The 12556-nt window shown below is 58.4% G+C and overlaps 1 long non-coding RNA gene and 2 pseudogenes across 1 annotated transcript in view; 1 reads left to right on the top strand and 2 right to left on the bottom strand.

The window, feature by feature from the left end:
• LOC142765343 (uncharacterized) overlaps positions 1-12556 on the bottom strand; it is a 104085-nt gene that overhangs the window by 5558 nt on the left and 85971 nt on the right. The gene's annotated exons all lie outside the window — the stretch shown is intronic.
• Positions 3703-3864, bottom strand: LOC142766551 (U2 spliceosomal RNA; annotated as a pseudogene).
• On the top strand, positions 8595-8762 carry LOC142766506 (U2 spliceosomal RNA; annotated as a pseudogene).

Below are 12556 nucleotides of genomic sequence, written 5' to 3' on the forward strand. Positions count from 1 at the left end.
TAAGGGACGCCGCTCGCGTCGGACCCGACTGAGTATCAGTTGTGACTGCGCCAGAGGACGCCGACGCCGAAGCGACGGAGGCAGACGCGCTGCGCGTCTCTTCCTTTACACCCGAAGACTCCACACTGCTGCTTGCGCTCGAGTCTGATTCCCCGTCGCGGCGCCATGAGAGGGGGCCCTTCGCGGTCGCGCGGGGTGCGGCCTTAGGCGTTAGCACCTGTAGACGCGAAGGGGGCTCACCAGACCTCGGCGAAGGGGCACCGGATGACTGGCCAGGTGCTGCGTTGGTTGCTGTCAGCACTGACGAACCGCGGGCAGCGGCCGCGTAGGAGCGCCTGCGGAAACAGTCTCGCGTCCCGTGACGGCCCCCGCAACGCGAGCACTCGGCTGTGCAGCCCTCTGTGTCGTGGCTGAAGACGCCACAACGCTTGCAAAACTCGGCCGCGCACGCGGTCGCCATGTGCCCGACCTCGCCGCAGCGCGCACAAACTTGACGCATGCCTCTATATTCGCACATTACTTTGTGCCCCGCAATCGTTAGGAAGTTGGGAACAGGGCGACGCATCTCAATTTTCACGAGACGCACCCCGTTTATCTTGGTCTGGCGGTTGGCTAGGGTGGCGAACGAAATGCCCTTCACCTTGCCAAACTGAGCTAAGGCGTTACCGAGGGTCTCATCCGGCAGAAAACCGATGTAACGGTAGACGTTTACATACGTTACCGCCGGGCCGACGGGCTCTACCGGCACGTTCACTCCTTTAACCTTAAAGCCCTCTGCAACCATAAGCTTTGTTGTCTGACTAGCATTGCGGGTGCAAACGAGAAATTTCGATCCCCCCATATGTTGGAGCATATACACACTATCATCTCCTGCTGTTTCCTCTACTGCGTCTATCAAATCGTCAACAGAAACGTCGCCTTCGGGCGCTGAGAACATAAATTCGTTCTCCCTCACCGGGAGTTCAAATGGCGTGGCCATACTTGTAAGTAAAGTCCGCAAGTCGCCGGGTCGGGCGAGGCTTGAGGACGACTCGTTACGTGCAGGCGAGCTGCACACTGGTAGAACACGGCTCAGCCGAGGCGAGGGCCGCGCAGGACTAGGTGTTGGCCGGTGGACCGCAGAGGGGCTCCGGGACTGCAGGCGTGGGCCGGGAACCTTGCACCACCAGGCATGGGGCGAGCGGGCACCAGGCAGGAGCCGGGAACCCGAGGCGGCAGGCGGGCGCGCGGAGCGGCGCTGTCACAGGAACGACCTCTTGCACGGGCTTCACAGGAACCGGGGGCCGACGCCGACGTGACGTGACCCCAGGTCTCGCAGGATGACTCGTAGCAAACAGCTAGCTCGACACTTTGATCTTAGCCAAAAGGCCGAGAAGCGATGCAATTCATTAGCACGTAATTAAAATCCATTCTTTCACACCTCGTACTTAGTTCTGGCCAAAAGCCGGGCAAACAGTAGCAAAGCAATTCCGACGTCCACCCATGCACAACCAGCATTGTGCACCGACAGCGGCAGCGCTGGCTTGACGGCATTGCTTTTATCCCCAGTCCGCTTGAAGTTTCTAGTTTCGCTTACAAACATGTTAAAACTGAAACCTTCTTTTTCCCAGAGGTCGAAGCCACGCGTGCTTGCTTGCATGCGTACTCTCTATGCGCCCATGACGTCACACCAAATGCTTGCCGGCGAACATTATCAGGCATGTCGCGAGGGATGCTACAGCATTTGTTTTAAAAACTGATGCATAGTGTACATGTCCAACTCGAGCACCAAAGTCTGGAAGGAAAAAAAAATGACTGTGCAAAATGTGAATACGTCACCCATCCAACATGGCTTCTACGCCGGCTGCCCAAGCAACGCCTCTGCATCGACGCCCACAATCATCGGCAAAAAGGTGGTGCCTTTGGCTGCTTCAGCACGCTCAACATATGCCTTGCATGTTCCGACGTGGCGGAACACCGCACCGAGGTCGACGAAGGTCCTGCCGTGAAAGGCAGACCCGGGAATGCGTGCGAAACGTCTACCGCGTGGGTTGTGAAGCCGGTGAATGAAGGATCATGTGGCAGAGGGTGACGGAACGTGAGTGTGCGACTTGCCGCTGCGATGTCGTTCAAGCGTTCAACGGGCCGGCAGGTTCTGTCTGTCGTGGTGGAAAACGTCCGAGTTTTGCTGATTCCGAGGGGCAGGAGTGCTAGGGTGGCGTGTACGAGGCGCTGGTGCGGCGCTCCGTCGATCGTGCCGGACGGACATGAGGCGGCCGAAGGCGGTCGTCAAGTGGTCGCGGAAATCAGTGGAGAAGTACTCGCCTGCGCTTTTCGTCGAAGACTCGCGACAGACGGTCTTCGGGAGACACGGGTGGTTGCACAAATGCGACCGTGCGTCAACGTGCAGCCATATTCATGGATTATTTCGCCCCATTACGATAGCTTCGTCACTGCGCTCGCTGGTGTTGCTTGTTTTTGTTGACCTTCACTTGTGGCTCACACCCACTGTGGGGGATTGGCTGGTTTGTTGTTCTGCTTCTTCGACTTCTACATACTCGGCTTAGTGAAGCTGTGAGGAGTGACGAGTGGGTACGGAGGCAAAGCGCGCCCGGGGCGTGATCTCACGCGTCCTGGGGTCCACGTCGCTTCAGGTACGTGCGTGGTGCGTCCGTACGTCTTGTGCGCAATTTTCTTGGAACTTCCAGCAACTGGCAATTCCATTGAGGTGAGCGTGCGAGGATGTTCGTTGTAATTAACGAGAGCCAACGGTGGATGAGCTGGTATGAGATGGTGTTCAGAAATGAAGTGTTTGATCAACAAGGCGATGCCCGCCGTGGTGGTCTGATGGCCGTAAGGTACTCGGCTGCTGACCCGCAGATGGTGGGATCGAATCCCGGCCGCGGCGGCTGCATTTCCCTGTGCTCAGATTAGGGTGCACGTGAAAGAACCCCAGGTGGTCGAAATTTTCCCATAATCATATGGTGGTTTTGGGACGTCAAACCCCAAAGGTCAGTGGACATAGGAAAAGCACATCGGGGCTTTGCCGCTCCACCGTACAGCAGGTGTGTGCAGAGTGGGTCCTGTGGCGTTCTTTGCGATTTTAATTTGTGATGGGGAATAGTGTAGATGCGTAGACGTGGCGAGAGCACGCGTCTTCAGGTTCAGACGCCGCGTGAAGATGTGAAATAAAAATGCCTTCGCTTGCCACTGCAACTGTAAACAGAAACACCAACCAAACCCCATTTTCTAGAGGCTTTTTTATTTTTCGTTGCGAAACGGGTGAATTCGAAGAGCGGAAATAGCTTGGCACATACATACACACTTCTACACACATACATACATACACATCGCACATGCATACACATCGTATACACACTTCTAGCTTTCCTCCGAAACAGTAATGATAATTTCCTCAATAGTTTTATTAATATGAGTAGGAATGTTAAAAAAATAAGAAACTTGAGTATGTACGTGTGAACATAACAAAATAAAAGAGACCCTCCATATATGAAATACACACGGAAACATTTATTTTCCCAGAGCAATCGTAAGTGTAAACACAGCTAGCGCACTCCCTGCACGCGAATACCGCGTCAGCCGGGGCGGCGTGCCGCCACCGTCTCGGACACTCGACGCACCCACGCCGTTTACCCCGGTATCATGGGTAAATCCGAACACTCCTTCTATCATTGAATTTATTGTCGAACTCACCCCGCAGGGGGTGAGTGGGCCGATCCCGGAGGTTGTGCAATACCGGGCCAACCCGTGGCAGAGGTGAAGCAAGCTTCAAGCACTCCGCCGCATCACAAAAATAAGTTTAATATCTTGGATCCATATAGGATCTCCCACTTTGATCTTTACAGCCAAAGGTCGAGAACGGTCCCTCCCGGGGAGCCGGCCGCCCTGGAAGGTCCCCCCCCTGGTCGCACGGAGCTACGCTGTTCCTGGGTCCACCTGGTTCCTCGGCCCTGCTGCACCTTCGAAGGAGTCTCCGGCCATCTACCGACGCGGTGGGCCCACCAGCAGGAGCAGACGCCCTCCGGGAGTGGTAAGAGTCCACGAGCCTTTTCTTGCCTGCCACTCCCGGCCCGGTCGTCAATGCCTGCTGACGACACCCATGGGCCCCGGTCCTCGTGACCACTTCATCGCCGCCGTCGTCGAAGCCTACCGGACCGGACATCAAGCCATGGGGACGTGGACACCGACCGACCGGGCGTTCCAGTCAAGCCAGCGGGAGAAGACGCCCTCCGGGAGTGGTGAGAGTCTACAAGCCTTTCCTTGCTTGCCACTCCCGGTCCGGTCGCCAATGCCTGCTGGTGACACCAGCGGACCCCGGTCTTCGTGACCACTTCGCCGACGTCGTCGCCGTCGCCCCGGCCTTCCTGCCCGGACGTCCGTCCACGAGGACCTGGAGAAGTCCCTGCCTGGCCATGCCTACCCCCCACCGGCCACCTGCCGTGTCCGTCGAGCTGCTCTTCCTGGGTTCCGGTAGCCGTCGGCGGCGTCCCGCTCCCCCTTCGGGGACGAGCACACCAGCGCCCCCGCCGGCCCAGCGGCCTCGTCCTGGCACACCCGCGTCTACTGGCGTTTCAGCGGCAGCATCGGGCCCTCCTCGCTCCCGACCGCCCGTCATTCACCGGGGCATCATGAAGGTGTACCTGCCGGTGCCAGGGCTCCTTCGTTGTCCTTATCCCTGTTGCGCGGGCTGCCAAGCCCGCACATCAGTCTCGCTCCGACTGTCCGCGTGGCGGTCCCACATGGAGCAGAAACACGGGGTTCGGCGAACGGAGCGGCTCTACCGGTGCGTCGCCTGTGATGCCCGGTTGAATTCGCTGTCCGCCCGCCACGACTGCCCGGGTCCTGCCTCGAACGAGCCTTACCACCCCTGCCGGTATTGCCCGAAGAGCTTCAATTGCGAACGCTCCTTGGCCCGGCACACCATGGCACGGCATGCGCAAGAGGAGTCCACTCCATTTGTACCTCTTCGCCCCCCACGGCAGCCTACGGCGACTACCTCCAGTTCCTCTGGCACAGAGACCACACCACGCTCCGGCCCAGCTCCTTCCGGTACAACTTGCCGAGCAGTACCAGCACCACAGACCCGAGCAACCGTTTCCCGGTCTCGAAGACGTCGTGGAGGCCATTCTTCCACATCGACGCCATCTTCCAGTACCGGGTCGGCCTCCAGCACTTCGGCAACCGGTTCTCCGTCGGTGTCAAGTTCCGAGGCGTCTACTATGCCGGGCCACTCCTCCCCAACTTCTGGCTCCGGCTCTTCTACGCCTCGGCAATCGCCTTCGGGTACCGGAACGCCACCGTCCGTGCCACCAGATCCTGGTCCCCAGTCCACGACTGGCGAGGTCTCATCCACGCCCGGCTCGTCTTCTCGTCGTCGTACCGGTCCCGGCACCACGTCGTCTGCTTCGAGGGCTTCCTCACGGATGTCCACGGAGCTTGCCGACGTCCCCGGTACCGACAACTCCGACGACGCATCGGCCAACCAGCCGGTGGACGAACAGAGTGTCCATGCTGCCGGCACTGTCGTCGACCGCCGCCCTCTGTCGACCAATTCCCGCTCCTCCTCATCCCCTTCCCTTTCCGAGCGGTTGGAAGACACTGGCGCGGATGAAGCCGACGACGGTGCACACGACACTCCTGGGGAAGCACCGACAATGGAGATGCCACCGGACCGCACCATGCTGCTTGCGGAGCAGGTCCGCGTCTTGCGAGCCACGCTCCGTTCAGCCCCAACGCCAGACTCATGGGCGACGTGTGAGCAGGCGTGGTCTCAGGCTGTTGCTCTGGCCGCGGAGGCTGTCCGCCTCCCCCCGTCAACACCGGGACGCCCTGCTCGAGACGTCAACCCTGACAACGCCACGCAGATCCAGCGGCTCTACCGCAGGAACCGCCGACGTGCCGTGCGCCTGATCATGGAGGGTCCCACACGGTCCTGTTCCATCCCCATACCAGACATCCAGGACCATTGGGCCTCCACCTGGTCACCTCATACGGCAGACACCTCAGCGCTGTTCCAGCGGCCCGCGGCCCCTGTCCCGGTCGACACGGCGTCCTTCTCGGCGGACGAGGTTCTCCTCCGGCTCCGGAAGTCGGAGAATACGGCTCCCGGTCCTGACAGACTAACGTACCACCACTGGAGATCCATCGACCCGGAGGCCCGCTTCCTGTCCGCCCTTTTCAACGCCTGCGTCCACCACCGTCGCACCCCGGACTCATGGCGAACGTCGCGTACGGTACTCATATACAAGAAAGGTGATCCCTCTGTCCCGGGCAACTGGCGCCCCATTGCCCTCGGCAGTACTGCCCCTAAGTTATACGCCAAGTGCCTTGCGTCGCGCCTACAAGCCTGGATCATGGATCACCAGGTCTTGTCAAAGTGCCAGAAAGGTTTCCTCCCGTATGATGGCGTTTTCGAACTGAATTACATCTTTCAGCACCGCATGGACGCAGCCAGAGCTGGTGGCACGGAGTTTTGCGCGGCCCTTTTGGACTTCGCAAACGCCTACGGGTCCGTGCCTCACCGAGCCCTCCTGGACGCCCTCCGTGGTTCCGGTGCTGGGGATACGTTCACCGCCCTCATCGAGGACCTGTACCGTGACAACCAAACTGTCATCGTTGCTGCAGAGGGCACGACAGATCCGGTCGACATCCACTCGTGTCTACGCCAGGGCTGCCCGCTCAGCGGGTTGCTCTTCAACCTGGTCATAGACCCTGTGATTCGAGGCGTCCAAGGCACGGGCGACGACCGCTACATCCTCGCATATGCCGACGACCTGACGCCCCTGGCCGACTGTCCTGCTCTTCTCCAGCAACGCATCGACATGGTCGAGGCGCTATCAACACCGCTTGGGCTATCTCTCAACCCGAGCAAGTGTACGACCCTGCACCTCAGCGGCGTCACCCCCGTCGGAATGCGGCCAACCGTGTTCCGGGTCTCCGGCGTCCCGGTAACGGCTTTGAACGAATCCGAGCCGCTCCGCTACCTCGGACGCCCGGTGGGTTTCCGCCTTCCACAGAGAGCGGGAGCCAATGTCATTGACGACGCCATACGCAACGCCACGGCAATATTTTCGTCCCTTCTAGCCCCCTGGCAGCGTATTGACGCCCTCAAGACATTTGTGTTCCCCGCTCTCAACTTTTCCATGAGGTGCGGCGCCCTGACCAAAACAGACTGGCACCGGTTGGACCTTGCCATCAGGCCCATGGTCAAGCGAACACTCTACCTACCGGTGAACGCCTCGACGAACTACGTCTACGGGAGCGCCTCCGGAGGAGCAGTAGCGATACCGGTGGCAGCGGAGTTATACGACATCTGTCGTATCGACTCCGCTTTCAAGCTCCTGACGACTTCAGACCAGTCGTTGCGGGATCTCGCCCTGTCCGACGCTTACGAGATCGCCTCCACCCGCCTCGGATGGGAGGCTACCCGTTTCGAGTTGGAGGCGTACCTCTCTGGTGACCGACAGGTCGTCCACTCAAGGCCGGCAACCCAGCTGCGCAGCGTGTGGACCGAGGCCCGTAAGGCGTCCCGAAGGCTACAAGTCTCGTGGTCCCTGCGGCCGGACCACGTCACCATCACCTGCGGCGACGCAACGCTCCCTTCAACCCAGAGGAACCAGGTCATGCGGACGCTACGAGACGTGCTGGCCCACGTCCGGGACAACGCCCTCCATGACCAGCCCAACCAGGGGAAGGTGATGGCCTGCGTCTCGGCGGATCGTGCGAGCTCCCATTTCATCACCACGGGAGCATTCACGCACTTCGCCGACTGGCGGTTTATCCACCGGGCACGCCTCAACCTGCTACCCCTGAATGGCGCCGTCATGTGGGGCCCTACTGACCGGGACCAGCGTTGCCGGGTCTGCGGCTACGCGAGGGAGACGCTACCGCACGTGCTTTGCCACTGCATGACGCATAGCGCCATGTCTCGGGCACGGCACAACGCGGTGGTCTCGCGCCTTCGCACGGCCGCCGCCCGCGACTACACCGTAGCGTACGAGAACCGGCCGGTCGGCGACACTGGACTGCGTCCTGACCTCGTCTTCGTTCGCGGGGAGGAGGCCCTGGTGATCGACGTGGCTTGCCCGTTCGAGAATACACCAGAGGCCTTTACCAACACGCGAAACGACAAGGTCGCACGCTACCAACCCGTCGCCGACTACCTGCGTCGCCGCTACCAAAGAGTAACAGTGGCCGCCGTCATCGTCGGGGCTCTCGGCGCTTGGGACCCGGCCAACGACCGCGTCCTTCAGCGTCTGTGCTCCCGCACCTACCTGCGTCTGTTAAAGAAACTCTGCGTGAGCGAGGTGGTGGCAGCGTCCCGCGCCATATACCACGCGCACGTGGGACATGGACGCAGCTAGACCACCGCTGACTAAGGCAAGACCTACCGTACCACGTCGCCACATCGCCTACCACCTGCCAAGTACCCTGGGTAAGCCGCTGCAGTCCCGAAGGTTCCTGTGATGACCAACACCCTGGCGTCCTTGTATCACCATCCGTGTCCGGTTTCCAACTGGCTCTCCCGGTGCAATGTACAGGAACTAAACGATGTCGTCCGGCTAATTCAAGACAACCTATGCATTGTCTGAAACATAATAAAATTCCACTCTGTTCTTATCAGCTTAATATCTGATACGGATCCCATTTGGATCCAAGATATTAAACTTATTTTTGTGATGCAGCGGAGTGCTTGAAGCTTGCTTCACCTCCGCCACGGGTTGGCCCGGTATTGCACTACCTCCGGGATCGGCCCACTCACCCCCTGCGGGGTGAGTTCGACAATAAATTCAATGATAGCAGGAGTGTTCGGATTTACTCATGATACCGGGGTAAACGGCGTGGGTGCGTCGAGTGTCCGAGACGGTGGCGGCACGCCGCCCCGGCTGACGCGGTATTCGCGTGCAGGGAGTGCGCTAGCTGTGTTTACACTTATGATTGCTCTGGGAAAATAAATGTTTCCGTGTGTATTTCATATATGGAGGGTCTCTTTTATTTTGTTATGTTCACACGTACATACTCAAGTTTCTTATTTTTTTTAACATTCCTACTCATATTAATAAAACTATTGAGGAAATTATCATTACTGTTTCGGAGGAAAGCTAGAAGTGTGTATACGATGTGTATGCATGTGCGATGTGTATGTATGTATGTGTGTAGAAGTGTGTATGTATGTGCCAAGCTATTTCCGCTTTTCGAATTCACCCGTTTCGCAACGAAAAATAAAAAAGCCTCTAGAAAATGGGGTTTGGTTGGTGTTTCGGTTTACAGTTGCAGTGGCAAGCGAAGGCATTTTTATTTCACATCTTCACGCGGCGTCTGAACGTGAAGACGCGTGCTCTCGCCACGTCTACGCATCTACACTATTCCCCATCACAAATTAAAATCGCAAAGAACGCCACAGGACCCACTCCGCACACACCTGCTGTACGGTGGAGCGGCAAAGCCCCGATGTGCTTTTCCTATGTCCACTGACCTTTGGGGTTTGACGTCCCAAAACCACCATATGATTATGGGAAAATTTCGACCACCTGGGGTTCTTTCACGTGCACCCTAATCTGAGCACAGGGAAATGCATCCGCCGCGGCCGGGATTCGATCCCACCACCTGCGGGTCAGCAGCCGAGTACCTTACGGCCATCAGACCACCACGGCGGGCATCGCCTTGTTGATCAAACACTTCATTTCTGAACACCATCTCATACCAGCTCATCCACCGTTGGCTCTCGTTAATTACAACGAACATCCTCGCACGCTCACCTCAATGGAATTGCCAGTTGCTGGAAGTTCCAAGAAAATTACGCACTAGACGTACGGACGCACCACGCACGTACCTGAAGCGACGTGGACCCCAGGACGCGTGAGATCACGCCCCGGGCGCGCTTTGCCTCCGTACCCACTCGTCACTCCTCACAGCTTCACTAAGCCGAGTATGTAGAAGTCGAAGAAGCAGAACAACAAACCAGCCAATCCCCCACATTGGGTGTGAGCCACAAGTGAAGGTCAACAAAAACAAGCAACACCAGCGAGCGCAGTGACGAAGCTATCGTAATGGGGCGAAATAATCCACGAATATGGCTGCACGTTGACGCACGGTCGCATTTGTGCAACCACCCGTGTCTCCCGAAGACCGTCTGTCGCGAGTCTTCGACGAAAAGCGCAGGCGAGTACTTCTCCACTGATTTCCGCGACCACTTGACGACCGCCTTCGGCCGCCTCATGTCCGTCCGGCACGATCGACGGAGCGCCGCACCAGCGCCTCGTACACGCCACCATAGCACTCCTACCCCTCGGAATCAGCAAAACTCGGACGTTTTCGACCACGACAGACAGAACCTGCCGGCCCGTTGAACGCTTGAACGACATCGCAGCGGCAAGTCGCACACTCACGTTCCGTCACCCTCTGCCACATGATCCTTCATTCACCGGCTTCACAACCCACGCGGTAGACGTTTCGCACGCATTCCCGGGTCTGCCTTTCACGGCAGGACCTTCGTCGACCTCGGTGCGGTGTTCCGCCTCGTCGGAACTTGCAAGGCATATGTTGAGCGTGCTGAAGCAGCCAAAGGCACCACCTTTTTGCCGATGATTGTGGGCGTCGTTGCAGAGGCGTTGCTTGGGCAGCCGGCGTAGAAGCTATGTTGGATGGGTGACGTATTCACATTTTGCACAGTCATTTTTTTTTCCTTCCAGACTTTGGTGCTCGAGTTGGACATGTACACTATGCATCAGTTTTTAAAACAAGTGCTGTAGCATCCCTCGCGACATGCCTGATAATGTTCGCCGGCAAGCATTTGGTGTGACGTCATGGGCGCATAGAGAGTACGCATGCAAGCAAGCACGCGTGGCTTCGACCTCTGGGAAAAAGAAGGTTTCAGTTTTAACATGTTTGTAAGCGAAACTAGAAACTTCAAGCGGACTGGGGATAAAAGCAATGCCGTGAAGCCAGCGCTGCCGCTGTCGGTGCACAATGCTGGTTGTGCATGGGTGGACGTCGGAATTGCTTTGCTACTGTTTGCCCGGCTTTTGGCCAGAACTAAGTACGAGGTGTGAAAGAATGGATTTTTATTACGTGCTAATGAATTGCATCGCTTCTCGGCCTTTTGGCTAGACCAATTGTCGAGCTAGCCGTTTCTTTGCGCCTCGCGCGAGACCCAGGGTCACGTCCTGCTGACGTCGACCCCGGGGTTCAAGTCGCCAAAGTTAGTTTACGCGGCATCGCCGTCCTGCACGTGCGACCGCCGCCCCGAGCCTCGGACCTCCCTGTCCGGCGCCCACCCTTCCCATGCCTGGTGAAGCAAGGCCCCCGGTCTACGCCTGCCGTCCCGGAGTCCTCCTGCTACCCACCCGGCGCCTCCTGTATCCGTGCGGCACCCGCCTCGGCTGAGCCGCAGTCCTACCAGTGTGCAGCTAGCCTGCACGATACCAGTTTCAACTAGCCACGCCTTCCTGGCAGCCAGCGGCAACGCGCACCAGAATGGCGTCAACGTCTGACCTCCCGGTGAGGGAGAATTGCTTCATGTTCACGGCGCCCGAAGGCGACGTATCGATAGATGATCTAATTGATGCCATAGAATTAGTGACTGGGGATGACAGTGTATTTGTTCTACAGCACATGGGCGGGGCTAGGTTCCTCGTCTGTACGCGCAACGCCAGTCAGGCGACAAGGTTAATGGTGGCGGAAGGCTTCCGTGTTAATGGCGAAAACGTACCGGTTGAGGCCGTAGGGCCGCCGGTCACGTACGTAAATGCCTACCGGTACCCCGCCTACTTGTCTGACGAGGTACTTAGCAACGCCCTAGCTCAGTATGGCAAAGTGAGGGGCATATCGTTTGCCACTGTGGCCACTCGTCAAAACAAGCTCAACGGGGTAAGAGTTATTAAGATTGAGATGAGCAAACCGGTGCCAAACTTCGCGACCATCGCAGGGCACCGCGTAATGTTTGAGTATCGCGGCATGAGGCGAGTTTGCGCACGATGCGGCGAAGTGGGCCACATGGCGACGGCATGCTCCGCCCCCTTTTGCAAACGATGTGGAACTTTCGGGCATGATACCGAGGGCTGTACAAGCGAATGTAAGCGTTGTGGGGGTCACCATGGTACAAGGGAATGTTTTCGAAGGCGATCATACGCGTCAGCCGCCCGCGGGTTCCCCCCTGCTCCGGATCACGCGTCTAGCCCCGGCCAACCTAGCGGCTCTTCATCGCCTCCCTTAGACAAGGCATCCCCACGCCTCCAGGTGCTCACGCCCAAGATCACGCCCCGCGCGACAGTGAGAGACGCAGGCGAGCACCCCACGAACATCGACCCGCCTACAGGCAGCAGCGAGGCCGATTCACTCGCCAGCGAGAGAGAGGGGCGGGAGACGAGTGAGGAGGTTACTAGTGCATCGTCTGAAACGGAGCCCAGTCCCTCCGATACAGCTTCGGCGCAGTCCTCTTCCGCTTCACCGCGGGCACTCCCATCGGACCAGGACGACTGCGAATGTCTGCCATCAGCACAGAGGGTGCCGGCTGACGCCACCGAACGGGGAAGCGCTCTCCCCTCTGCGCCGTTAA

This window comes from Rhipicephalus microplus, chromosome 6 (genome assembly GCF_043290135.1).
Source record: "Rhipicephalus microplus isolate Deutch F79 chromosome 6, USDA_Rmic, whole genome shotgun sequence".
In the NCBI taxonomy this organism is placed as follows: domain Eukaryota; kingdom Metazoa; phylum Arthropoda; class Arachnida; order Ixodida; family Ixodidae; genus Rhipicephalus; species Rhipicephalus microplus.